The sequence below is a fragment of the Miscanthus floridulus genome, chromosome 14 (genome assembly GCF_019320115.1).
Source record: "Miscanthus floridulus cultivar M001 chromosome 14, ASM1932011v1, whole genome shotgun sequence".
Classification (NCBI taxonomy): Eukaryota; Viridiplantae; Streptophyta; class Magnoliopsida; order Poales; family Poaceae; genus Miscanthus; species Miscanthus floridulus.
In genome coordinates this window covers 52,498,641-52,524,551 of record NC_089593.1, presented here as the reverse complement: position 1 = coordinate 52,524,551, position 25,911 = coordinate 52,498,641, and the positions used below count along the sequence as shown (strand labels likewise).

General features: G+C 46.1%; 1 pseudogene; it reads right to left on the bottom strand.

Moving 5' to 3' along the window:
• Positions 1–25,654, bottom strand: part of LOC136503441 (disease resistance protein RGA2-like) — a 32,919-nt pseudogene extending 7,265 nt beyond the window's left edge.
• Between the last annotated feature and the right edge of the window lie 257 nt (positions 25,655–25,911).

The window sequence follows — 25,911 nt, the reverse complement described above, 5'->3', positions numbered from 1 at the left end:
TCCATTTCAACACACAACTCTGCCGACATAGATGTTATCTGAAGTCCATTGGCATAGCTCTTTCTGCTAAGTGCATTAGCTACGACGTTTGCCTTTCCTGGGTGATAATGCACTTCCAAATCATAGTCTTTGATCAATTCCAACCAACAACGTTGTCTCAGATTTAGATCTGATTGGGTAAAGATATACTTTAAACTCTTATGATCAGTATAGATATCACTCTTATGTCCAATCAGATAATGTCTCTAGATCTTCAAAGCATAAACCACAGCTGTCAATTCCAAGTCATGAGTAGGATAATTCAACTCATGCTTCCTCAATTGTCTAGATGCATATGCCACCACTCTTCCTTCTTGCATAAGCACACATCCAAGACCTAAACGGGATGCATCACAATATATAGAGAAGTTCTTGCTTAAATCGGGCAAGATTAATACTAGAGCTGTAGTCAATCTCTTCTTTAGCTCTTCAAAGTTTATCTGGCATTTATCCGACCATACATACTTAGCATTATTTTCCAACAGAGCTGTCATAGGCTTGGCTAGCTTGGAAAAACCTTCAATGAACCTTCGGTAATATCCAGCTAATCCTAAAAAGCTACGAATCTCACTTACCATTGTTGGTGGTTTCCAATTTAGTACGTCTTGCACTTTGCCTGGATCCACTGCTATTCCACCATTGGAGACTACATGACCCAGAAAAGAGACTTCCTTTAACCAAAACTCACACTTGCTCTGCTTAGTGTACAACTTATGTTCTCTAAGCTTTTGCAAGACCAACTTTATGTGATCAGCATGTTCTTCTTCAGTCTTAGAGAATATTAGTATGTCATCTATGAATACCACCACAAATTTATCTAGAAACTCCATGAACACCTTATTCATCAGATACATGAAGTATGCAGGTGCATTGGTCAATCCAAAAGACATAACGATGTACTCATATAATCCATACCATGTAGTGAATGCTGTCTTGGGTATGTCCGAGATTTAGATCTTAAGCTGATGATAACTAGAGCGGAGATCAATCTTGGAGAACACATGAGCTCCTCTCAACTGATCAAACAAATCGTCAATCCTAGGCAAAGGGTATTTATTCTTGATGGTAACCTCATTATGTGAGCGGTAATCCACACACATCCATTGACTATCATCCTTCTTATCCACAAAGATCATAGGTGCCCCCCATGGGGAAGAACTGGGGAGTATGAAACCTTTTTCTTTCAACTCTTTTAGTTGTTTCTTAAGCTCTTCTAATTCATTAACTCCCATTCTATATGGATGTTTAGCTATTGGTGCAGTTCCAGGTAATAATTCAATAATGAATTCAATGTCTCAGTCAGGTGGCATACCTGGCAAGTCATCGGGGAAGACATCTGAGAACTCCTCCACGACACAATCTTGTTCATTGACTTCACCATCTAGCTGGTTCACTGTGGCTGTAGGCTGAGCTTGCACTACCACTTCTACATAGATTCTATCTCCATTGAGTGATGTCACAACCACAGATTTCTCCTGACACTGAATCACTGCCCGGTGTTGTTTCATCCAATCCATTCCCAGGATAAGATCAATTCCCGCTGTTCTCAATACAATAAGCTTCACCTTGAAGTCTACCCCCCTTAAGGAAATGCTAGTTGAGGGGCTCCAATAAGAAGCTGGCATACTACCTCCCGGGGAATTTACTAGTATGGGGTTTTTCATGGCACACAAAGGTATGCTATGCATTCTAACAAAAGCTTGGGAGATAAAAGAATGCGAAGCACCAGAATCAAAAAGTACGGTAGCAGAAATAGAGTTGACGCTGAACGTACCCAGCATGACCTCAGGCGTCTCCTGAGCTGCATCAGATGACACATAGTTCACCTTCGTAGTGTGAGGTGGTCGGGCGTTGAACTTTTGATTGCTGGTCTGGTTCTGAGGTGCTTGTTGGAACTGGTTCCGCTGAAGATACTGACCACAGTTTCCTTGGTGAGTTGGTCCTTGATTCCTCTACTGGAAACCTTGCTGAGGATAAGCACGTGGGCAAGTGTTGCTTCCAGAAGCTTGCCCTTGGAGCCTTCTCTTCTTAGCTTCCATCTCCTTGCGCTTACCATCAATCACGATGGCGCGATTCACCAAAGACTGGAAGTTAGGGTAAGTATTAGACATCAGCTGGAGCTGTAGTCCATCATAGAGTCCCTTGAGGAAACGGCGTTGCTTATCCTTGTCATCCGCTACATCATTAGGAGCGTAGCGTGATAGTGGGGCGAACTTGTCTCGATACTCCGCCATAGTCATTGATCCTTGCTTGAGAGATCTGAATTCTTTGTGCTTCAGTTCCACTAGTCCATCAGGAATATGGTATGATCGGAAATTGTCCTTGAATTCCTACCAAGTGATAGCAGGAGCATTATTGGGACATCCAAACTGGAATGATTCCCACCAATCCTGAGCAGATCCTTGGAGTTGCCCAGAAGCGTACAACACCTTCTCAAGGTCGTTGCATTGTGCTATGTTTAGTTGTTTCTCCACAGCACGCAGCCAATCATCTGCCTCCATAGAGTCTGAGGCATGGGTGAACACCAGTGGACGACCTTTCATAAACTCTCCACGCTTATCTCTAACCTGAACAGGTGGTGGTCCTCTTGCAGGTTCATTGTCCAAGCGCTGCATCATAGCTTGCATCAGCTGCGCTTGCATTCCCAATATCTGTTCTATGGTCACAGGTGGCGGTGGTGGTGGATTTATGAGAGCATCACGCCCACGACCACGGCCTCTGCCTCTTCCTCCTCTTGCGGCCATCTGTTTTCCAACAAATGTGCAAAATTTAGAGATTTTCCAACTATAGAGAGCTTACAAAAGATAAGAAACAATGCTGAGAATTTTCTGGACAAGGTTCAATTTCAGCAGTTTAGTAAAACTGTTATAACTCGAGTTTCAGAGATCCAACAGAGGTGCACCAAGATTTGTTAGAAAGCTTAGGACATCAGCTACAACTTTCATTTAGACCACTTTTACAGATTCTGACACACACAAAGTCAAAAGTAGAGCTAAACCGAAACTGTTCTGGGTTCCAGACAGCGCAGGAATATCAACTTGTGTCAGCTAGATCTCCCAAACTTGAACAGCTATTGACTTGATTCTAGAGACACTTGAAAGATACAGAGGTCTAGTTATCTCCACAAAAATTTCAAAATTTTTGACAGCCCAGATTTCGAGATATCAGATAAAGAACACAGGCTGCTCCAGAAATCAGCACATCAGAGATAAGATAAAGCGAAACATCTGCATTAAGATTTCATTCTAAACTTAAAGTTCCAATCTAAGGAAGTTGTGGACATGCCCACAAACTTCCAGAAATCAAGCAAAATACCAAATCAACCAAGTTCATAAATTAAACATCTAATCAACCAAGTTCACAAGACCAAACAAGACTAAATAAGTAACACTATCTAACGACGTGGTAGTCTAGATCAAGGCACCTAACACCTATGGAGCGGTGTCAATCATGGTGAAGGACCGGCGCTTCTTCTTGTAGATCGAAGGCTGCCCAAGTTGTGCTCAAAGTTCATCCACTTGCTTCTGAAGACGTCTCTACGCCCTCTGAGATGCACGTAGCTCTCCTTTGATTTCCTCATCCACCCCCTGCATAGCGTAGACATGCTGCACCGTTGCTTCCAGAGTTGGGTCATTCTCTGGTGGAGCCAAAACCTGCCAAACACCCTCATGATCATTTCGAGGAAGGAACCTGAAGCGATCCTCCCTCATGGCCTCAAAGCGACGACCATGGTAGCGGATGTAGGCGTTCTGGGCTGCATCCTCCATGCCATCCAAAGCATGGGCTCTCCTGGCAGGGGCACAGTGGACAGTCTCCACCTCATGTCCATTCTTGATGTCATTTCAAGCGGTGACCACCAGCTCTACCTTCCAAAAGATAGCCTCCAATGGATGCTGGTACTCGGCGCAGTGGTAGCTGATGGAGGCGTGCAAGTCGGGGTAGTAGTCGTCCAGCACGTGAGTGAGGAGAGTGTGGTAGTAGGCTGTCTCTAGAGCTGGCATGAAGTAGTACTTGCACTTCCAGCCAATCTCCTCGTCCTCCACGGGGACAGCTGGGGAGGGTGCAGGTGTAGGGGAAGTAGCCGTCGACTCCTCAGGTGTAGCTACAACAGGATAGACGAGCACGACGACTGGTGTAGGAGCAGGTGTAGGCGTCGGTGTAGCCATCTCCTCCTCGTCGGAGATGATCACAATCTCCCTCTCCGCCTGTGGGGTACGTGGGGTGAACATGGCACGATAGCCGGCGGTGCTGAGGCGAGCAGTCTTCGGCTTATGAGACATCTATAGATTTAAAGTGAGATAGAATTAGAATCAACAATTTTAAATAATAGATTAAGGTATGAAAAGCATAAATGTTTTAATAAAATAACAAGAATAAGATAGTAAGCAAGAAACCAGAGGAGCAAAGATGCTAAAACGTCCGTTTTCTATCTAAGCTTGCGTCCTACAGTCAACACGGCTCTGATACTAATTTGTCATACCCAATTTTAAGGATAAAATTGAATGCACAATACTCATGTGTGCCCAGGAAACAGTCACACACACAAGTCGACAAATCATATAAAGTATCATCACGGTGTCTCTTACATCAGATCCATATTACAACTTAGTCTTACATCACACAGCGGAAATATTAAGATAATAAACTCTCGGGGGCTTCATCACAGGGAAGGTCAACTGGTTGACCACAAGCCTAAAAATCCTCTGGGAAATCCTCATACCCGTTGTCATCTGTTACCCATCCGGAATTTTTATCCAAATCAAGAAAATAAACAAGTGTAAGTACATCCCGTACTTAACAAACTAACATGGGGTTATGAGGCTCAAAAAGTTGACACTGGTTTACTGCAGTTAGCATTTTTAGTAAGTCAAGCTTTTATTCATAGGTATTATCATGTTATGCTTAAGCTCCCTTTTAAACCCATATGAACAATTATTAGAGTCAAGTGTATCATATATCCATCATATACCATCATAAATGATCATCAACAAGTATCTAATTATTCTGTGAGTTTTCTGGGCCGCTCGTAACCATGAGCACGGCTGTTATAACAGTTTGTTACCCTCTGCAGAGGTGGTGCACATTCACCGCGAGTCATGATCCCCATATGCCCGGGTTAATTACTCCCATGTCACTACCAAGGTGAACGGGCAGGGTACACTATGAAGCCATTTCATAGGTTTCCCTAACAAGTTAGGGCCGCTAGGTTTCCTTGGCAGACAGATGTAGGAACCCCCCTTTCCTATGGCATATATCCATCGCGGCTATACTCATAGGAACAGAGGTAGCCATATACCCAACGTGGCAAGCCCCATTTGCGCCAAAAAGGTAACCTCTAACTAGCTAGGAAAGATCCTATTACTGAGCTAAAGTCAAAGCCATATGACTCTCCCGGTTGCACTGTCAATCCCAGCTTTTGCCGATAGATAAGTCCTTATGGAGAGCTAGGAGTAACATGAACAAAGGTCATTTGCACCCTCGCCCTATGGAATAGTTGTTATGAATCATGTTAAACTCTTAGTTCTATAATATCATTCATCATCATGTATATCAAGTTCAGTTAGAGCACTAGCAATCTACCCATATGCATTTAACCCATAGGAGACAAGGATCATGATTAACAATCACTAGGATGTCCTTACGGGTATCAAAATTAGACACATGCAAATGAGTAATTGATTAAAGTGAAATAGGGTATCAAGGAAGACCCATGCTATACTTGCCTTGGTTCACAAACTCGTGCTGGTTCTGCTGGTCGTCGAAGAGTTCTTGGTCTCCAACGTTTTCCTCACCGTCTGAACGCGACCAACACGGCAACATACAACATTCCAAAAGCATTCATGCAAAGCAAACATTCCTATCATTAGAACAGTACACCAATAGTATTGAAAACAAGATAAAATGTTTGTAAAAATAATCTACGTCTCGCTACGATCACGTCAACGCGAAGTTCACGAAAAACGGAGCTAAAATGCAAAAGTTATGATTTAAACAGGTTTTCCTATAGCCATATATTTAATTAAATCTAATCATAAAATTAAAAAGTTCCAAACTTGACTAACAGTAGTTCCAACATGTAGCTTATGAAATTACGAAGCTAACGCGATTTGAATGCATCAATTCGGAGCTAAAACGACAATTTTATAAGCGAAACAGTTCAGATGACATTTCTGTAATACTGAAAACGTATTTTTGACTTAAGCCATGAAGTTTACGTTTTCCAAACGAAAATGCGCATTCGGGGAACTACGCCTTGGACTGCGGGTTAGGACTTAGAAAAGTCCAGGGTCTCTTTGCAAATCAGCCACGCGAAGGGGTATCGGAAGATCTCGGCCGTCGGGTCATGGATGGAGGGCTCGAATTAGACCTGAGGAGGGAGAGAGAAGGATTCCGGACGGGCACAGTAGCAGCCGCGGCGGCGCTCCATTGCCGGCGACGAGAAACACGTCGGCGAGCTCGGTTACTGGCCTACGGTCCACGGTTTTCCCAACCGAGGGCACCGGGGGTTAGAGGGGAAACAGGGGATCTCGTCCAGGCCTATGCGGAGGCCGGAGGACGCGGCTGGTGAGGTGGCGGCCATGGCCGGTGGCGAGAGCACACGGACGCACGCGGCTAAGGCCCTAGAGGCCATGGTTCGTCAAATTAAAGGCACCGAGAGAGATAGGGGAACAAGGCGAAGCTCACCAAGGGAGAAATGGAGACGGGGACGGCTCGGAGACGACTGTTCGCGCGGAGGTTCCGAGCTCAGCAATGGCGGATCCCGGCGACCTTCAGCTGCGGCTGTTGTGGCCTCTGCTGCGCTCGGCGAATGCAAAGAAGAGGCGGGGAGGCAGCAGGGGTGCGCGCGGGGGGGGGGGGGGGGGGGTCGGCTTCGTTTTGTAGAGGCCGGGGCGCGGGCGACGCGGGACGTGGGCGCAGCGGTTGCGGCAGCGACGGTTCCGCGGGGGTGCGGGAGGTGGAGGATGGCGCCGACAGGTGGGGCCGGGCTGGCAGCTGCTGAGCATGGGGGAGGCGCGGCGGTTGCTGGCGCGTAGTTGGGCCGGCGGGTCTTGCTGGGCCGAGCGGCCGGGGCGCGCGGCTGGGCTGGCGGTTGACGCGGTGCTGGGCCGCGCAGCGCGCGGCTGGGCTACGGGCGCTGGTTCGAGCGGGGCGGGGAGGCGAGCTGGGCCGAGGGAGAACTGGGCTGCGGGTGAAGGAGTGAAGGCCTGCGGGCCGAAGTTCAAGAAGGGAGAGGGAAAAATGATTCTTTCCTTTTCTTTTTCTACTATTTTCCAAATCTCTTTTTAAATTCAAATTTTAATTCTTTTTGAAATATTTAATAAATTCCTAACATTCACAAAATGATATGCAGCAGCATGTATGCATCAAAAAGGTTTCTAACCTTATTTTTAAATTTTAATTCCACAAAATTTATTATTTCCCTATCTTTTAAGGCTCACAATTTGCATAAATAAATCATATTTAGCTATTTCAAAATAATGTCATTTTTAGGGTGTTACATCCTCACCATCCACCAATTGAAGCAAGCTGTCGCCATCCAGCCATGCTGCTTCTCTGTCGTCATCGACATGCAACGACGAAGCAGTGATGATGCAGCTTGCTACCTCTATGGCCATTTGTGGATTGCCTTGTCGGATCTTCAATACACTTAGAATTGGTGCTTCAGGGAGACTAGTCAACTCTGGGCACCACAAAATTACTAGCTTCTCAAGCCGAGGAAATGTCACCTCTTCTCCTAGAGTTCCTTGGACTGCCTCCCATCTCTGAAAGGCTGGCAAAACATATAATACTAATTCCTTCAGCGCTGGAAATGCCGAGCGCCACACAGTATTAATAACTCCGCCTGAAGGTTCCTTAATAATTGATGCTTTTGGTAATGCAGTCAGCCTTGCACAATCACAGATTGTCAACTTCTCAACCTGAGGAAATATTTGTTCTTCTCCTTGTACCTTGTTATTTAGGAACCACCATGTCTCAAAGTTTAGCATCCGGTCCAAAGAAAGCTCCTTCAGTTCCTTAAACGGCGTGACGGGTGCATCAGCGCTGCACAGGCAACTAAGACTTTGCAATCTCCACAACTCGAGAACCTGTAGAGCTGGTAACTGCCACAGTGGAGGAAGCTCCTTGAGCTTCTCACAATCCGATAGTGTAAGCTTCACCATTTGTTGCAACGTATTCATCCATGTTGGATAAGTGCCACAAATATTGCCATATATACCTAGAACCTTCAGCGCGTCATGAGGCTTGAGGGCCTCCAGCACCTTATGATTGTCTTGTTCCTCTTCCTCCTTTTCTAGAGACGACGTCCATCTCAATGTCAATCGGGATAGCTCTTTCTTGTTCCCAAGGTCTGCTGCTTTTGCATCTGCTTCTGTCACATTCTCTAGCTGGCTTAGCTCTAGTGGACCACCAAGCTGGTCTAACTGACAAAGCTCTCTCACATTACTGCAACCAGAGCCAGTACCTGCTACAAACCATGTAAGCGTCTGTAGGGAAGTGAGGCGTCCAAACTCTGAAGGCATGCTCTTTAATTTTTCACATCCATGAATGTAGAGGTGACGGAGGGCAGTCATATACTTTATTTCCTTTGGAAGTCGTCTCAAATTGCCGCAGTATGAAAGGTCCAGTGTTTGCAGATTATATAAGATTCTTATTTCTTCAGGAAGTGCTTTGATAAAATTACTATTCGAGAGATCAAGGTACCTTAGTTGATGCAGATACTTTGGTTTTAAGAATGAACCTCGGTTGATCCTTAATGCATGAATAGATCTGTATTTTGATAAATGCTTCAGATATTCATATGCATGTCCATCATATATCAGTGTTTGGACAGCCATAGATCCTTTCTCTAGACAGCCATTCAGAGTCGTTTCTGCTGTTGGTCCCGAGATCTCCAGCACGGGTAAGCCGACCGCTCACCGTCGTTGCCGACCACACACACTATGGCTGAGGGTAGAAGAAGGGAGGGAGAATAGAGCGCACACACACAGCACAAGCACCAGCGTTGGTCGGAGCTCTGCAGAGGAGATGACAAAACTAAACTGGCTCAACTTTACAGAGTTGCAGTGGGAAGCTATATATACAACTCTACCCATCTAATCCTAGTACATAGACATGTCAGTCTGTCATGTTGCTATAGTGACTAGATGTGACAGCAGGGCTGACTTTGGTATCTGCCCCTGCTGTGGCTACAGTATGGCAGGAGAGCCTTTCGGCGCCTACCCCTGCCGCAGCTACAGTGTAGCAGCGGGGGAGCCCTTTCGACGCCTGCCCTTGCCGCGCGTACAGACGAGGGAGCAGTAGATTACTTTACAATTCTTCCCTTAATCCTACTGCTAACCCTAGAACCTCCACCATGCCGATCATCTTCTTCAGCTCCGTGAACCGAAGACGGCCGAGCGGCTTGGTGAGGACGTCCGCGAGTTGCCGACCAGTTTCGACGAACTCGATGACGATAAGCCCTCCATCGACACAGTCCCTGAGAAAGTGGAACTTGACGTCGATGTGCTTGCTCTGGTCGTGGAGAACCGGATTCTTCACGAGGGCGATGATGGGCTAGTTGTCAATCATTAGTGCTAGTATGTGAGCTTCCACACCGGTCAGCTCGTCCAGCAGCCGGCGCAGCCACACAGCTTGGTACACTGCTGTGGCCGTCGCTACGTACTCTGCCTCGCACGTGGACAACGCCACCACCTTTTGTTTCAGCGACAGCCATGAGATTGGAGCCGACCCGAGAAAGACGAGTACGCCAGAGGTGCTCCGCCGTCCGTCAATGTCCCCCGCCATGTCTGCATCGCTGAACACAGTGAGCTGCTGCCCACTTCCGCTGGTCTTGGGGAAGACGATCTTCTGATCTACTGTCCCCTTGATGTAGCGCAGCATCCGCTTCACCGTGGCCCAGTGATCATCTCGGGGATCCTCCATGAAGCGGCTAACATAGCCCACGGCGAACGCAATGTCCGTCCTGGTGTGGATTAGGTAGCACAGACTGCTGACGATGCTCCGGTAGAGTGTTGCATCTATCTTCGTCGCGGTACTGGCCTTCGTCAGCTTCAACCGCTTCTCTATCAGAGTCACGCACGACTTGCACTCAGCCATGCCGCTCCGCTCCAACAGCTTTGAGGCGTACGCGCTCTGACCGAGCGTGAGCGCCTCCTTCCCCTGTCTCACCTCGATGCCGAGGTAGTAGGAGAGCGCGCCGAGATCGCTCATTCAAAAATGAGCCGCCATCTCACGGTTGAAGCTGTCGATGTCCTCCGCACGTGCGCCGGTGACGATCAAGTCGTCCATATACACACCGACGACAAGCTCCTCCTTTCTCCATCGCCGCGTGTAGAGCGCGTGCTCGGTTGCGCACCGTGTGAACCCAAGCTCGCCCAGCGTGGCATCAAGCTTGGTGTTCCACGCTCGTGGGGCCTGCCACAGCCTGTAGAGCGCCTTGCCCAGTCGGAGCACCCTGTGCTCCGCTCCCTTGACGGCAAAATCTAGAGGTTGTCTGATGAAGACCGTCTCCGCCAGCTCGTAGTTGAGGAAGACTGATTTTACATCTAGGTGATGGATGCGCCAGTCATTTGCTGCTGCCAAAGCCAGCAGCAGTCGGATAGACTCCATGCGTGCTACCGGCGCAAAGACTTCCTCGAAGTCAATGCCCTCACGCTAGACAAAGCCTCGACCGACGAGACGCGCCTTGTGCTTGACAATGGTGCCGTGCTCGTCTAGCTTGACCTTGTACACCCACTTTAGGCCGATCGGACGACATCCTGGAGGTGGATCGATGAGCTCCCTAGTCTTGTTTTCCTCGATCGCCTTCATCTCCTCCAGCATCGTCCGTCACCAATTTGCATCATGCTCGCCCAGCGCGAACGTGGGTGGTTCCTCTGCACTGACGAGAAGCAGCTCTGGGTCATTGAGCAGCCAACCCGCCAGGCCTAAGGACCCTGTGCCACCGATGATGTCATCCAGCCTACGGAACCGCACCTCTACACCATCGTGGAAAGCATCCATGAACTCAGTGATGTCGCTTGGAGGTGAGGCAAACTCGATCGACATCGATGGAGTCTCCAGTTCCACCAGAGTGGTAGGCACAGCACCTGTGAAAGGTCATAATGGCTAGAGGGGGGTGAATAGCCTAATAAAATTTCTACAACAACACTTAACAAAATAGTTAGACAATTATGAGAAGTGTTGCGCTAGCCTACTCAAAATGCAATCCACCTACCACAATTCTAGTTTAGATAGTGTCGATTCACACAAGAGATATGACACTACCCTATGTTAGTGTGCTCTCAAAGGCTAACTAAAGAGCCACACCAACCAAGCAAGCAAGCTCTCACAACTAGCTACACTAAAGAGCTTGTCAACTAGTTTATGGTAAAGTAAAGAGAGTGATCAAGAAGGTTATACCACCGTGTAGATGAAAGAACCAATCAATCACAAGGATGAATAACAATGAAGACCAATCACCTCAGAATCAATGATGAACACAATGATTTTTACCGAGGTTCACTTGCTTGCCGGCAAGCTAGTCCTCGTTGTGGCGATTCACTCACTTGGAGGTTCACGCGCTAATTGGCTTCACACGCCAAACCCTCAATAGGGTGCCGCACAACCAACACAAGATGAGGATCACACAAGCCACGAGCAATCCATTAGAGTGCCTTTTGGCTCTCCGCCGGGGAAAGGTCAAGAACCCCTCACAATCACCACGATCAAAGCCGGAGATAATCACCACCCTCCGCTCAACGATCCTCGCTGCTGCAATCCATCTAGGTGGTGGCAACCACCAAGAGTAACAAGCGAAATCCGCAGCGAAACACGAACACCAAGTGCCTCTAGATGCAAACACTCAAGCAATGCACTTGGATTCTCTCCCAATCTCACAAAGATGATGAATCAATGATGGAGATGAGTGGGAGGGCTTTGGCTAAGCTCATAAGGTTGCTATGTCAATGAAAATGGCAAAGGTATGAGCTTCCACCGACCATGGGGCTTAAATAGAAGCCCCCACGAAATAGAGTCGTTGTACCCCTTCACTGGGTACAGCGCGGGGTGACCGGACGCTCTGGTCCGATCGACCAGACGCTGGCCCTCAGTGTCCGGTCACGTGATTCATGCCACATGTCCCCTGCTTCAAATACTATTCGTTAGATTTCAACGGTCATCAATTGACCGGACGCGTTAGTTAGAAAGTGACCGGACACTGGACCTTAGCGTCCGGTCATTTCCAGTAAGGTTCCAAACACGAATTTTCACGACCGGACATGTCCAGTTATGCCCGATCGGACTCACCCAGCATCCGGTCATTCAATGTCTCCTCTGTGTGCCTCACGTCAGCGTACATCAGCATTGACCGGACGCACCCTGCCAGCATCCGGTCGTAGAGCGACCCAGCGTCTGGTCGTTTGACCGATGCCAGCATCTTCACTGATACATCTGACCGGACGTGCCGGTCCAACCGAGGCCAGCGTCCGGTCACTCCCAGTGACCTCCGTCTTTTCTGTCTAGGGCGCCGGTGGAGTTTCTTACCCTTGCTCCCAAACTTCACCACCCTTGATCAAATGTGTCAACCACCAAGTGTATCATCTTGTGCACATGTGTTAGCATATTTTCACAAACATTTTCAAGGGTGCTAGCACTCCACTAGATCCTAAATGCATATACAACGAGTTAGAGCATCTAGTGGCACTTTGATAACTGCATTTCGATATGAGTTTCACCCATCTTAATAGTACGGCTATCAATCCTAAATGTGATCACACTCTCTAAGTGTCTTGATCACCAAAATAAAATAGCTCCTATGGTTTATACCTTTGCCTTGAGCTTTTGTTTTTCTCTTTCTTCTTTCCAAGTCCAAGCACTTGATCATCATCATGGTATCATCATCATCATGCTATGATCTTCATTTGCTTCATCACTTGGAGTGTGCTACCTATCTCATGATCACTTGATAGACTAGGTTAGCACTTAGGGTTTCATCAATTTACCAAAATCAAACTAGAGCTTTCAATCTCCCCCTTTTTGGTAATTGATGACAACCCTTTCACAAATATATGAATTGAAATTCAATTGAATCCATGTTACTTGTCCAAGCATATTTACCATGTGTAAAAGGATATGGACAAGTTTCATGAACCCCAAATGGTAGCAATTTGCTCCCCCTACATATGTGCTAAGAGTTTGGATTGTAGCTTGCACATATGCTTAGATAGGAAATATAGGAGTTAATGTCTACCACATGATGCTAAGGTATAAAAGATGGACCTTTGAAGCATGATATCAATCGGAGTGCACCAATATACCATCCTTAGCACCATGGTTAGCTCAATACCACTTAGAAATATTTGGAAATGAAATCACTAGATATCCTATGCATGCTAGTTTTCATTTCATCATTCAAACCGACAACTAGCATACACCACACAAGTATAGATATTGAATTTTAAAACTTGTGCCATGCAAGCAAACATATGAAATGCACATTCAAATGCACCATACAAGTTCATGAGCTTGCTCCCCCTACTTGTGTGCTCAAAATTTTAGTTGATCCCTTTCCTTTGTCATATCTCTCCCTTTATGATATTTCTCTCCCTTTTTCACTATCTTTACTACTATCTTTGTTTCTCTCCCCCTTTGTCATCAACGACCACAAAGGTTCAAAATATAGATAGTATTACTTGTAGGGTCGAGATTATCAATGTCAATCAATGGGATGAGGATCAAAGTTCTGAATTTGGTTCAAACTAGAATATATGCCAAAGATATTTAACTCGGTTTGATCCAAGGACAAGCTTCTTCACACCTCCAAATGAGGGTTATCTTGTACCATGTTGAGTTAAACACTTAGAGCTCATTTTCTAGATTAAACACTAGATTTACAAGCCCTACAAACATGGCATATGCTATCACTAGATCAAGTCAAACATAGAAGCAATAGTGATACCATATAAACATCAAATTCATTTGATTTTCATGAATGAGCCTAATAAAATGGAACCACTTGAAAGGTCCTAATGAGATTGAAAATGTGACTAAATGCACTAACCATGTCCTTAGCAAGGATGTATGTCATGCTAATCAACTTTTACCTTAGATAGCTCGAAGGAGAGGCATGTCATATGAGTGGGGGTGCATCAACACATATTTGAGAAATCCAATATGTTCAACTCATTCCTTAGCTTGCAAAACCTTTTCTCATCTAATGGCTTGGTGAATATATCGGCAAGTTGATCTTCGTTGCCTACACTCTCAATGCAAATGTCCCCTTTTTGTTGGTGATCTCTTATGAAATGATGGCGGACATCAATGTGCTTAGTTCTTGCATGTTGAACTGGATTGTTGGTTAGCTTGATTGCACTCTCATTGTCATATAGCAATGGCACTTTCTTGAACTTGATTCCAAAGTCACTCAAAGTGGCCTTCATCCAAAGTACTTGTGCACAACAACTACCGGCGGATATGTATTCGGCTTTGGCGGTTGATAATGCAACACTATTTTGCTTCTTTGATGACCATGAAACAAGTGATCTTCCCAACAATTGACATGTGCCCGAGGTGCTCTTCCTTTCAACCTTGCATCCCGCATAATCTGAGTTGGAGTAACCAACTAGCTCAAACTTTGCTCCTTTGGGATACCACAAACCAACATTTGGTGTATGCTTTAAGTACCTCAATATCCTCTTTGTGGCCTTCAAATGACTTTCTCTTGGTGAGGCTTGAAATCTTGCACACATGCATACACTAAATATGACATCCGGCCTTGATGCGGTCACATAGAGTAGGCTTCCAATCATAGACCAATACAACTTTTGATCCACTATATTTCCACTTCCATCACTATCCAAGTTGCCATTGGTTCCCATTGGTGTACTAATGGCTTTGCTATCATTCATGCCAAACTTCTTGATCATGTCCTTAATGTACTTGCCTTGACTTACAAATGTACCATTCTTCAATTGCTTGATTTGAAGACCAAGGAAGTAACTCAACTCTCCAATCATGAACATCTCAAACTCATTAGCCATCATCTTTCCAAATTCATCACAAAAGTCTTGATTGGTTGATCCAAATATGATGTCATCAATATAGATTTGCAATACAAATAGATCTTTTCCAATCTTTTTGATGAAAAGAGTGGTGTGAACCTTGCCCATCATGAACCCTTTAGAGATGAGGAAGTCCCTCAATCTCTCATACCATGCTCTAGGTGCTTGTTTCAATCCATACAATGCCTTCTTCAACTTGTACACATGGTCGGGCTTTTTATCATCTTCAAAACCGGGAGGTTGCTCAACATATACTTCTTCATTGATGTAAGCATTGAGAAATACACTCTTAACATCCATTTGATAGAGCTTGATGTTGTGGGCACAAGCATAAGCTAGCAAGATTCTTATTGCTTCCAATTTAGCAACTGGGGCATATGTTTCTCCAAAGTCAAGACCTTCAACTTGTGTATAGCCTTGTGCTACCAATCTTGCCTTGTTCCTTACTACTATCCCATCTTGATCTTGCTTGTTTCTAAAGACTCATTTGGTTCCAATCACATTGTGTCCCTTTGGTCTCTCTACTAATTCCCATACTTGATTTCTTATGAAGTTATTCAATTCTTCATGCATAGCATTCATCCAATCAACATCCTTTAATGCTTCATCTATCTTCTTTGGTTCAATGGATGACACAAATGAGAAGTGTTCATAAAATGATGCCAATCTTGATCTTGTTTGTACACCTCTTGAAATATCACCAATGATAGTGTCCAATGGATGATCTCTTGCAACATTGGTTGGTTGGAGGATTGGAACTTGATTGCTTGCACTTGCTTGATCATTGGGTTGAGATGATGTACTAGCCACTTGATCTTGTTCATTGTCATGAGATCCACTTGCACTAACTTGATTTGTATCATCTTGTACATTTGAATTAGAGAGCACTTGCACTTGATCATCTTCATCATCATTCACTTGCCTAGGCCTCAATTCACCAACATCCATGTTCTTCATGGCATTTAAAAGTTGAATGCCTCTAACATCTTCTAAGTTCTCATTCTCTACTTGTGAACCCTTGGTTTCATCAAATTCAACATCATGAACTTCCTCAAGAGTACCATTATCCAAATTCCAGACTCTATATGCTTTGCTTGTGGTGGAATAGCCAAGTAGGAATCCTTCATCACATTTTTTGTCAAACTTACCTAATCTTGTGCCTTTTTCAAGATATAGCATTTGCAACCAAAGACCCGAAAATATGCAATGTTGGGCTTTCTACCATTCAAGAGCTCATATGGTGTCTTTTCTTTCAATCGGTGACAATAGAGGTGGTTGCTACAATAGCAAGCCATGTTGATAGCTTCGGCCCAAAAGGATTGACTCACATTGTACTCACTAAGCATAGACCTTGCCATATCAATGAGTGTTCTATTCTTCCTCTCAACAAGGCCATTTGATTGAGGAGTGTACTTGACCGAGAATTGATGTCTAATTCCAAATTCATCACATAACTCATCAATTCTAGTGTTCTTGAACTCACTACCATTGTCACTTCTAACTCTCTTGATGGTTGTTTCAAACTCATTGTGAATGCCCTTGACAAATTATTTGAATGTTGCAAATACATCATTTTTGTCCACTAAAAAGAATACCCATGTGTATCTAGTGTAATCATCCACTATCACAAATCCATATTTGTTTCCACCAATGCTAGTGTATTGTGTTGGCCCAAACAAGTCCATGTGCAATAACTCAAATGCTTTACTAGTGCTCATCATGCTTTTCTTAGGATGGGTGTTTCCAACTTGTTTTTCGGCTTGACAAGAGCTACAAAGCTTATCCTTTTCAAACACAACATCCTTCAAGCCTCTAACCAAGTCATGCTTAACCAATCTATTCAATTGTTTCATTCCAACATGACCAAGCCTTCTATGCCATAACCAACCGATGCTAGACTTAGTGAATAAGCATGTAGATAATTTAGCTTCACTAGCATCGAAATCATTCTTGCATCACCGGTCATGTGTTGAGTGCACCCACTATCAAGAACCCAATGCCTTCCTCTGGCTTTGTAATTGACCTACAAAAGAAGATCAATTCTTTTTAGGTACCCAAACTTGCTTGAGTCCTTGAAGGTTAGTCACTAAGTTTTTTGGTACCCAAATGGCTTTCTTCTTTGAGCCCATCCATGGTTTACCAATGAACTTAGCCTCCACACCATTTGTGCTCTTAGTAAGCATATAGCATGAATCAAGCTTAATGGAGGATACATTAGCATTTTTGCTCTTGTTTTTGCATTCATGCTCTTTATGACCAACTTGCTTGCATTTAGTGCAAAACCGACCATTGTTCTTCACAAAACTAGTCTTGTGAGGAGCAAAGGCCGCCTTGCCTTTCTTGGGGGTATAGCCTAATTCCTCTTTGTAGAGAGAAGCTCTTTGGCTACCCAAGTACATAAGCAAGCGGTCCTCACCATCATAAGCTTTAGCTAAGGTGTGAGTGAGCTTTTGCATTCCCTTCTCTTGATGTCAAAGTGTTCTCTAGCATCCTCTAGCATGTCAAATAGTTCATCTTTGGTGGGTTCATCATCATCACTATCACTATCATGGTTATTTTCATTTTCATGTTCATTTTCATCATCATGTTCTTCATCACTTTTATCATCACAAGATTATACCTTAGTGGCCTTAGCCATGAAGCATAATGAGGATTCGAAGAGAGAAGGCTTCTCATTGATAGAAATGCTTACAAGAACCTTCTTCTTGGTGGTCTTGTTATCATCACTATCATCATCATCATCACTTGATGAAGCATCACTATCCCAAGTGACTACATATGAACCACCCTTCTTCTTCTTGAATGCCATCTTGTCCTTCTTCTCTTTCTTTTCCTTCTTGTCCTTCTTGTTCTTCTTGTTGTCATTATCATTGTCGCTATTGTATGGGCGTTGAGCAACAAGATGATCTTTGCTTCCACACTTGAAGCACCTTCTTGACTCTTCTTTGTTCTTGGATGAAGACTTCTTCATTCTAGCATGGTAGCCCTTCTTTACCATGAACTTGCCAAATCTCTTGACAAAGAGAGCCATCTTCTCATCATCATCATCATCCCAAGATTCATCTTCTTCACTTGATGTCTCTTGCTTAGCTTTGCCCTTTTATGATGTGGCTTTGAATGCCATGCTCTTCTTCTTGTCATCCTTCTTGTCATCTTTCTTCTCCTTCTTTTCTTCCTTCTCATCATCATCTCTATAAGTATCATCGGTCATTATATCTTCCAATACTTGGTTTGGTGTCATGGTGTCCAAACCGCTTCTTACTAGAATGGTGACCAATGTGCCAAATCTTGAAGGTAAGCACCTCAAGAACTTATGGGAGAAGTCCTTGTCCTTCACCTCTTCTCCAAGTGCTTTGAGATCATTGACAAGCACTTGAAGCCTATGGAACATCTCCGGCACACTCTCATCCTCCTTCATCTTGAAGCTTGCAAACTTCTCTTTGAGGATGTATGCCTTAGCACCCTTTATGGCTTGAGTGCCCTCAAATGATTCTTCCAACTTCTTCCAAGCTTCATGTGCCATCTCAATATTCTTGATTTGCTCAAATGTTCTTTCATCAATTGCATCATGAATGGCACTTAGAGCAATATCATTGTTTTGGAGAAGCACTTCTTCGGCCACGGTGGGATTCTCTGGATCTTCAATCTCAATTTTGGTTTCTACCACCTTCCACACCTTTCTATTGATTGACTTGATATGTGTGATCATTTTTGACTTCCAATAAGGATAATTTATGCTATCAAATTAGGGTGGCTTCTTGGTGTTGTTGATTTGAGCTATTTTTACACTGAAGGTTGTTAAGCCTCAAATCACGGTGACCTCGGCTCTGATACCACTTCAAAGGTCCTAATGGCTAGAGGGGGGTGAATAGCCTAATAAAATTTCTACAACAACACTTAACAAAATAGTTAGACAATTATGAGAAGTGTTGCGCTAGCCTACTCAAAATGCAATCCACCTACCACAATTCTAGTTTAGATAGTGTCGATTCACACAAGAGATATGACACTACCCTATGTTAGTGTGCTCTCAAAGGCTAACTAAAGAGCCACACCAACCAAGCAAGCAAGCTCTCACAACTAGCTACACTAAAGAGCTTGTCAACTAGTTTATGGTAAAGTAAAGAGAGTGATCAAGAAGGTTATACCACTGTGTAGATGAAAGAACCAATCAATCACAAGGATGAATAACAATGAAGACTAATCACCTCAGAATCAATGATGAACACAATGATTTTTACCAAGGTTCACTTGCTTGCCAGCAAGCGAGTCCTCGTTGTGGTGATTCACTCACTTGGAGGTTCACACGCTAATTGGCTTCATACGCCAAACCCTCAATAGGGTGCTGCACAACCAACACAAGATGAGGATCACACAAGTCACGAGCAATCCACTAGAGTACCTTTTGGCTCTCCACCGGGGAAAGGTCAAGAACCCCTCACAATCACCATGATTGGAGCCGGAGACAATCACCACCCTCCGCTCAATGATCCTCGTTGCTCCAATCCATCTAGGTGGCGGCAACCACCAAGAGTAACAAGCGAAATCCGCAGCGAAACACGAACACCAAGTGCCTCTAGATGCAAACACTCAAGCAATGCACTTGGATTCTCTCCCAATCTCACAAAGATGATGAATCAATGATGGAGATGAGTGGGAGGGCTTTGGCTAAGCTCACAAGGTTGCTATGTCAATGAAAATTGCCAAAGGTATGAGCTTCAACCGGCCATAGGGCTTAAATAGAAGCCCCCATGAAATAGAGCCGTTGTACCCCTTCACTGGGTACAGCGTGGGGTGACCAGATGCTCTGGTCCGATCGACCGGACGCTGGCCCTCAGCGTCCGGTCACGTGATTCACGCCACGTGTCCCCTGCTTCAAATACTATTCGTCATATTTCAAAGGTCATCAGTTGACTGGATGCGTCAGTTAGAAAGTGACCGGACGCTGGACCTCAGCGTCCGGTTGTTTCCAGTAAGGTTCCAAACATGAATTTTCACGACCAGACGCATCCGGTCATGCCTGATCGGATTCACCCAGCGTTCGGTCATTCAACGTCTCCTCTGTGCGCCTCACGTCAGCGTACATCAGCACAGACCGGACACACCCTGCCAGCGTCCGGTCGCAGAGCGACCCAACATCTAGTTGTTTGACCGACACCAGCATCTTCACTGATACATCTAACTGGACACGCCGGTCCAATCGAGGCCAGCATTCAGTCACTCCCAGTGACCTTTGTCTTTTCTGTCTAGGGCGCCGGTGGCACCGTCAGACTGTCCGCACTCTACGGGCGGACACTCCGCCAGTAGAGTTTCTTACCCTTGCTCCAAAACTTCACCACCCTTGATCAAATGTGCCAACCACCAAGTGTATCACCTTGTGCACATGTGTTAGCATATTTTCACAAACATTTTCAAGGGTGCTAGCACTCCACTAGATCCTAAATGCATATGCAATGAGTTAGAGCATCTAGTGGCACTTTGATAACCGCATTCCGATACGAGTTTCACCCCTCTTAATAGTACGGCTATCAATCCTAAATGTGATCACACTCTCTAAGTGTCTTGATCACCAAAATAAAATAGCTCCTATGGTTTATACCTTTGCCTTGAGCTTTTGTTTTTCTCTTTCTTCTTTCCAAGTTCAAGCACTTGATCATCATCATGGTATCATCAGCATCATGCTATGATCTTCATTTGCTTCATCACTTGGAGTGTGCTACCTTGATAGACTAGGTTAGCACTTAGGGTTTCATCAATTTACCAAAACTAAACTAGAGCTTTCAACCTGGAGTGCTCGGCACCCTGGCTGCAGTGCTCGACACGACTCCTAGACCGCTCGTCACCACTCCTGGAGTGGTTGGCACCACTGCAGGAGTGCTCAGCACCAGTCTTGGTGTGGTTGGCACCACTACAAGACCTCTTGGCTCTGCTATGGGAGCGTTTGGCATCCATCCTAGAGTGATCGACACCATTGTAGGACCGCTCGACACCACTCCTGGAGTGCTCAATACCCCTCCCGAAGTGCTCGACACCGCCCTAGGAGTGCTTGGCTTTGTTGCTGGAGTGGTTGGCACCTCCTCTCCAGTGTCTCCACCACCATGGATGACCAAGTGCTCGACGACGAAGGTGCTAGTGAAGCCGCCAGCTTCCCCCATGCCCGGACTGTCCTAGTCCTAGGCCGCCTTCTCATCGAACACGACATCGCGTGAGACAACCACCTTGCCTCTGCGTGGGTTGTAGAGCTGGTATACCTTGGTACCTTCCTCGTAGCCTAGGAGCACCATCACCATTGGTGTGCTCCTGTCCTCTAGCTTAGTGAGGACCGACTTTGTCTTCCTAACATGGCTAATGCAGCCAAATGTCTGAAGGAATGACATGCTCGGCTTGCGCCCATACCAAGCTTCGAACGGCGTCTTGCCCTTGAGGGCCTTGGTGGGCGTGTGGTTGAGGATGAACACCATCGTGGTCACCGCCTCACCCCAAAACCTGGCCAGCATGCTCTTGGCCTTCATCATGGATCGAGCCATGCCAACTACCATCTGGTTTCGCCGCTCCACCATGCTATTCTGCTGTGGCAAGTATGGCACGGTGTGGTGTCGCACCACACCCTGATCCGCGCTGTACGTAGCGAACTCCATCGAAGTGAATTCACCGCCACAATCAGTCTGCAGCATGCGCAACTTCCTGCCACTCTCTGCCTCCACGCGTGCCTTGAACTTCTTGATCGCCATTGCCACCTCGTCCTTACTCGTTAGGAGTTGCAGCCACATATAGCGACTACAATCATCCACGAGTAGGAGGAAGTACCACCAGCCACCGTTTGTGGCTGGCATGATTGGCCTGCAGAGATCGTTGTGGACGAGCTTGAGAGCATCCACCGCACAATACTTGGCCACCTTTAGGAACGATAGCCTCGTCTGCTTCCCGGCCAGGTAGCTGTCACACAGCTCACCTCTGTACTTGATGTGGGGAAACTCTTGGACCATCTTCTCCAGCCGACCGAGCACGTCGAAGCTAAGATGGCTGAACCAGGCATGCCACAGCTATGGCTCCTCGGTGTGTCGTGCTGCTAGGCACACTGGCTACTCCACCTTCAAGTCGAGCAGGTACAATCGATTACGTGAGTGTTTTATCTTCGTGAGAAGACCCCGCTCCAAATCTCGAATCTTTAGGATCCCACTCTTGATCAGTACCTCACATCCGCGCTCGTCCAGCTGCCCGATGCTGATGATGCTTGAACGTAGCTATGAGATATAGTACACATCCGTCAGCATGCGGTGCTCAACGTTCTGGCACCTGAAGATGATGGTGTCACGCCTTCGGATTGCTACCCTTGAGCCGTCACCGAACTTCACCGTGCCGGTCACGTTACCGTCGAGCTCGGAGAAGGCTTCCTTGGAGCCCATCATGTGTTTACTGGCGCTAGAGTCCAGGTACCACCGCTGCTCCTGTTTGCCACCCACACATCCGAGGTGGACTTGGGTGCGTGGTTCCTCGTGGTTGACAGCCTTCAGAGCGTTGTCGTGCCCTTTCACCGCCATCACCTCTCCCTTCTCCTTGGCCTCAACATCGTGCAGTGCACAGAACATCGCCATTAGGAGAGTGGCCTCATCATCCTCATCAGCCTATGCTAAATGAGCCTAAGCCTTCTTCTCCTGTTTGTGATTTGGGCACTCCTTTGCCCAATGGCCCATCTTCCCGTAGTGCCGGTAGGCATTAGGGTCGATCTTCTTCTTCTTCTTCTCCAAAGAAGCCTTGCTATGGTGCTTGCCATCGTCACCACGGCTGGAGGAGGCATCCCTAGACTTCTTTTGGGCAGCTCACTCCTCCTCTGTCAGTAGCAGCTTGCCGCTGTCCATCATTGCTATGGCCTGCTCCATGCGCTCATCCATCGCCCGACGTCTCTATGGACAGAGCGATCTAGATGTACTTCACTAGAACGGAGTGGAGGTACTTGGAGACCGTATCTTCTTTGTCGATGTTGACGTCGTGGCTCCTTAGCTTGCTGATGAGCAACTATAGGTGGAGGGAGAAGTCCTTCACTGACTCATCATCCTTGAACTTGAGGGTGGCGTACTCTTGCTTCAGCAACTGGGCTATCACCTTCTTTACGTGGTCAGAGCCGACGCGCATCGCTGCAATGGCCTCCCACGCCTCCTTAGCAGAGTTCTTTGCCCCCAACGACTCCCTATACTCTGCTGGCACAGCAGCGAGGATAGCCTCCAATGCTGATATGTCATCTTTTTCGTTGTCGGTGCCCTTGTTAATGGCATTCCAGAGTCGTCGGGCTCTGAGTTTGATCTTCATGGTCACCATCCACTCGCCATAGTTGGTGCGAGTCAGCGTTGGCCAACTGGTGCCGCTAACCTCCCACACCATGCGCACGATGACCTCCTGTCGTGGCTGGGCAGCCATAGCAGCGCCGCTGCTATCGCCCATCTCCAAACCATCCATCATCGCTAGCAGTTAGTTCAGCGACGGCGCTTGTACGGCTTTGATACCACTTGTTGGTCTCGAGATCTCCGGTACGGGTGAGCCGACCGCTCACCATCATTGCTGACCACACACACTACGGCTGGAGGTAGAAGAAGGGAGGGAGAACAGAGCGTGCACACACACAACACAAGCACCAGCGTTGGTCGGAGCTCTACAGAGGAGATGACAAAACTGAACTCGCTCAACTTTACTGAGTTGCAGTGGGAAGCTATATATACAACTCTACCCATATATTCCTAGTACATAGACATGCTAGGCTACCCATGCTGCTACAGTTACTAGATGTGACAGCAGGGCTAACTTTGGCGCCTGCCCCTGCTGTGGCTACAGTGCGGCAGGAGAGCCTTTCGGCGCCTACCCCTGCCGCGTGTACAGGTGAGGGAGCAACAGATTACTTTACATTTGGTACATCATCAGATATAAATAAACGTCGAGCAGAATATGGAAATTTCTCACTTTGACTTGGCTCTGTAAATATGGTAGCACATTCTATTCCCATAGAAGACTGTGCAACATCATGCATAAGATCATGAATCTTGCAAGTAACTCTAGGAGCCTTATTGTCATGGACTTCAACTGGGACTTCCTTCACATGTTAAAAAAATGACCTTGACACCAGGTCCATGAAGATTTATTTACCAGTGATCTCAGGACTCACTCCATGCTGCTTTGAAATAAAACCATTAACCATCCATAATTTGATTAGCTTTTCCACATCTATCTCTTAATCCTTCGGAAAAAGAGCACAGAAAGCAAAGCATTGCCTCATATGTGATGGCAACCCATTATAGCTGAGCTTGAGTATCGGTAAAATTTCAGTTTCGTCATCGCATATGGCGCTTTTGCTCAATATAGCCTTCCATTCTTGCACACTGGCCTTGGTATGAAGTAGAGATCCCACGGCTGTAGCGGCCAAAGGAGATCCAGCACATCTCTTTGCAATAGCACCAACCATTTCAACGAGCTTAGCATCCCTTTCCTTTTTTGAACCGAATGCTCTTGCCTCAATAATTTCCTTGATGGAGTCTTCATGTAATCCTGTGATACTATAGGGTTCATCAGTTGTGCCCATTAATTTAGCAACTACTTGATCATGAGTTGTTGTCATCACTGCCGCTGCTGCCATGTTGTAGGCAGGATTTCAGCTTTCCCCACTTATTGGCATCACGGTTCCATACATCATCCAAGACAAGGAGGTACCTCTTCCCGCTCACTGCTTCTTTAAGTCTATCCAGTTGTGATTTTTCACTTTTATCACTGCTGCTCCCCAGTGGTGATTTTTCACTTTTATCACTGTTGCTCTTCTCTTTTGCTTTTGCTTCAACTATACTTTTAGCTACTAAATCAACTTCAAAGTTGTTAGAGACACATACCCATAGTTGCAACTGAAAATGCTTCTTAACTCCAGGGTCATTGTACACAAGCTGAGCTAAGGTAGTCTTGCCCAGGCCCCCCATTCCAACGATGGGAAGGACCATAAGCTGCGAGTCACTCACTTGATCACCAATTAATTTGTTAACAACCTCTTCCTTCTCTTTGCCTCTGGATTTGCTCATAATTTCCTGGTGGTCAATGATGTTTGACTCTGTCTGCCTCTAGTCCTTAGGCATTGGTGGCTGTGGTCGGAATTTGAACCTAAATACATGCATCTCTGTGATGAGGACCTCAAGTGCTACAAGAATCTGGCGAAGCTTGTTGCCCATCCTGTAACGGAACACAACACGATTGTGAGTAGGAAAGAGCTTTATTACATCAAAGCCAAGCTTCTTGTAGTGCCCCTTCTTCTTGGCTTCCTGGTGGAGTGCCTCATACTTGAACTCATCGAGGGCATCATTCGCCTGGTAGGCCACCTTCCGGACCGCCTCAAGCCAAGCTTTCGGCCCTTCCCTGTGGGTTGTGGCCTACTCCTCTACATCAGCGATCACGTCTAGGATGGCAGGTAGCTTGCATTTGAGGATCTCGTGCTGCTCCTCCATGCCCTCCATCACCTTGTATTGGTCTAGGAGGTAGCTGGAGGCCTTGTCCTTCACCATGGACACGAGTGGCATGACCACCATGGTGCCCAGAACCTCTGCCATCGGAGCGCTTAGAACACACAACACATGCGAGGGCAGGGTGTACGCAGAGAAGTGTGGTTGCAGGATGAAGATGAAGATGAGGATGGGTTCAGCAACTGATTTTGAGGAAAATTGGAACTGATAATTAATGTGAGCTCTGACCTTGCTTAGTGACAACTAGTATCACGCTGACAGCTGGACATATGACTGATCGGGGCACATAGATTAACCGACCCATGTGAGAGCATGTGCGTTTTGCACTACAAAACATCCACTTG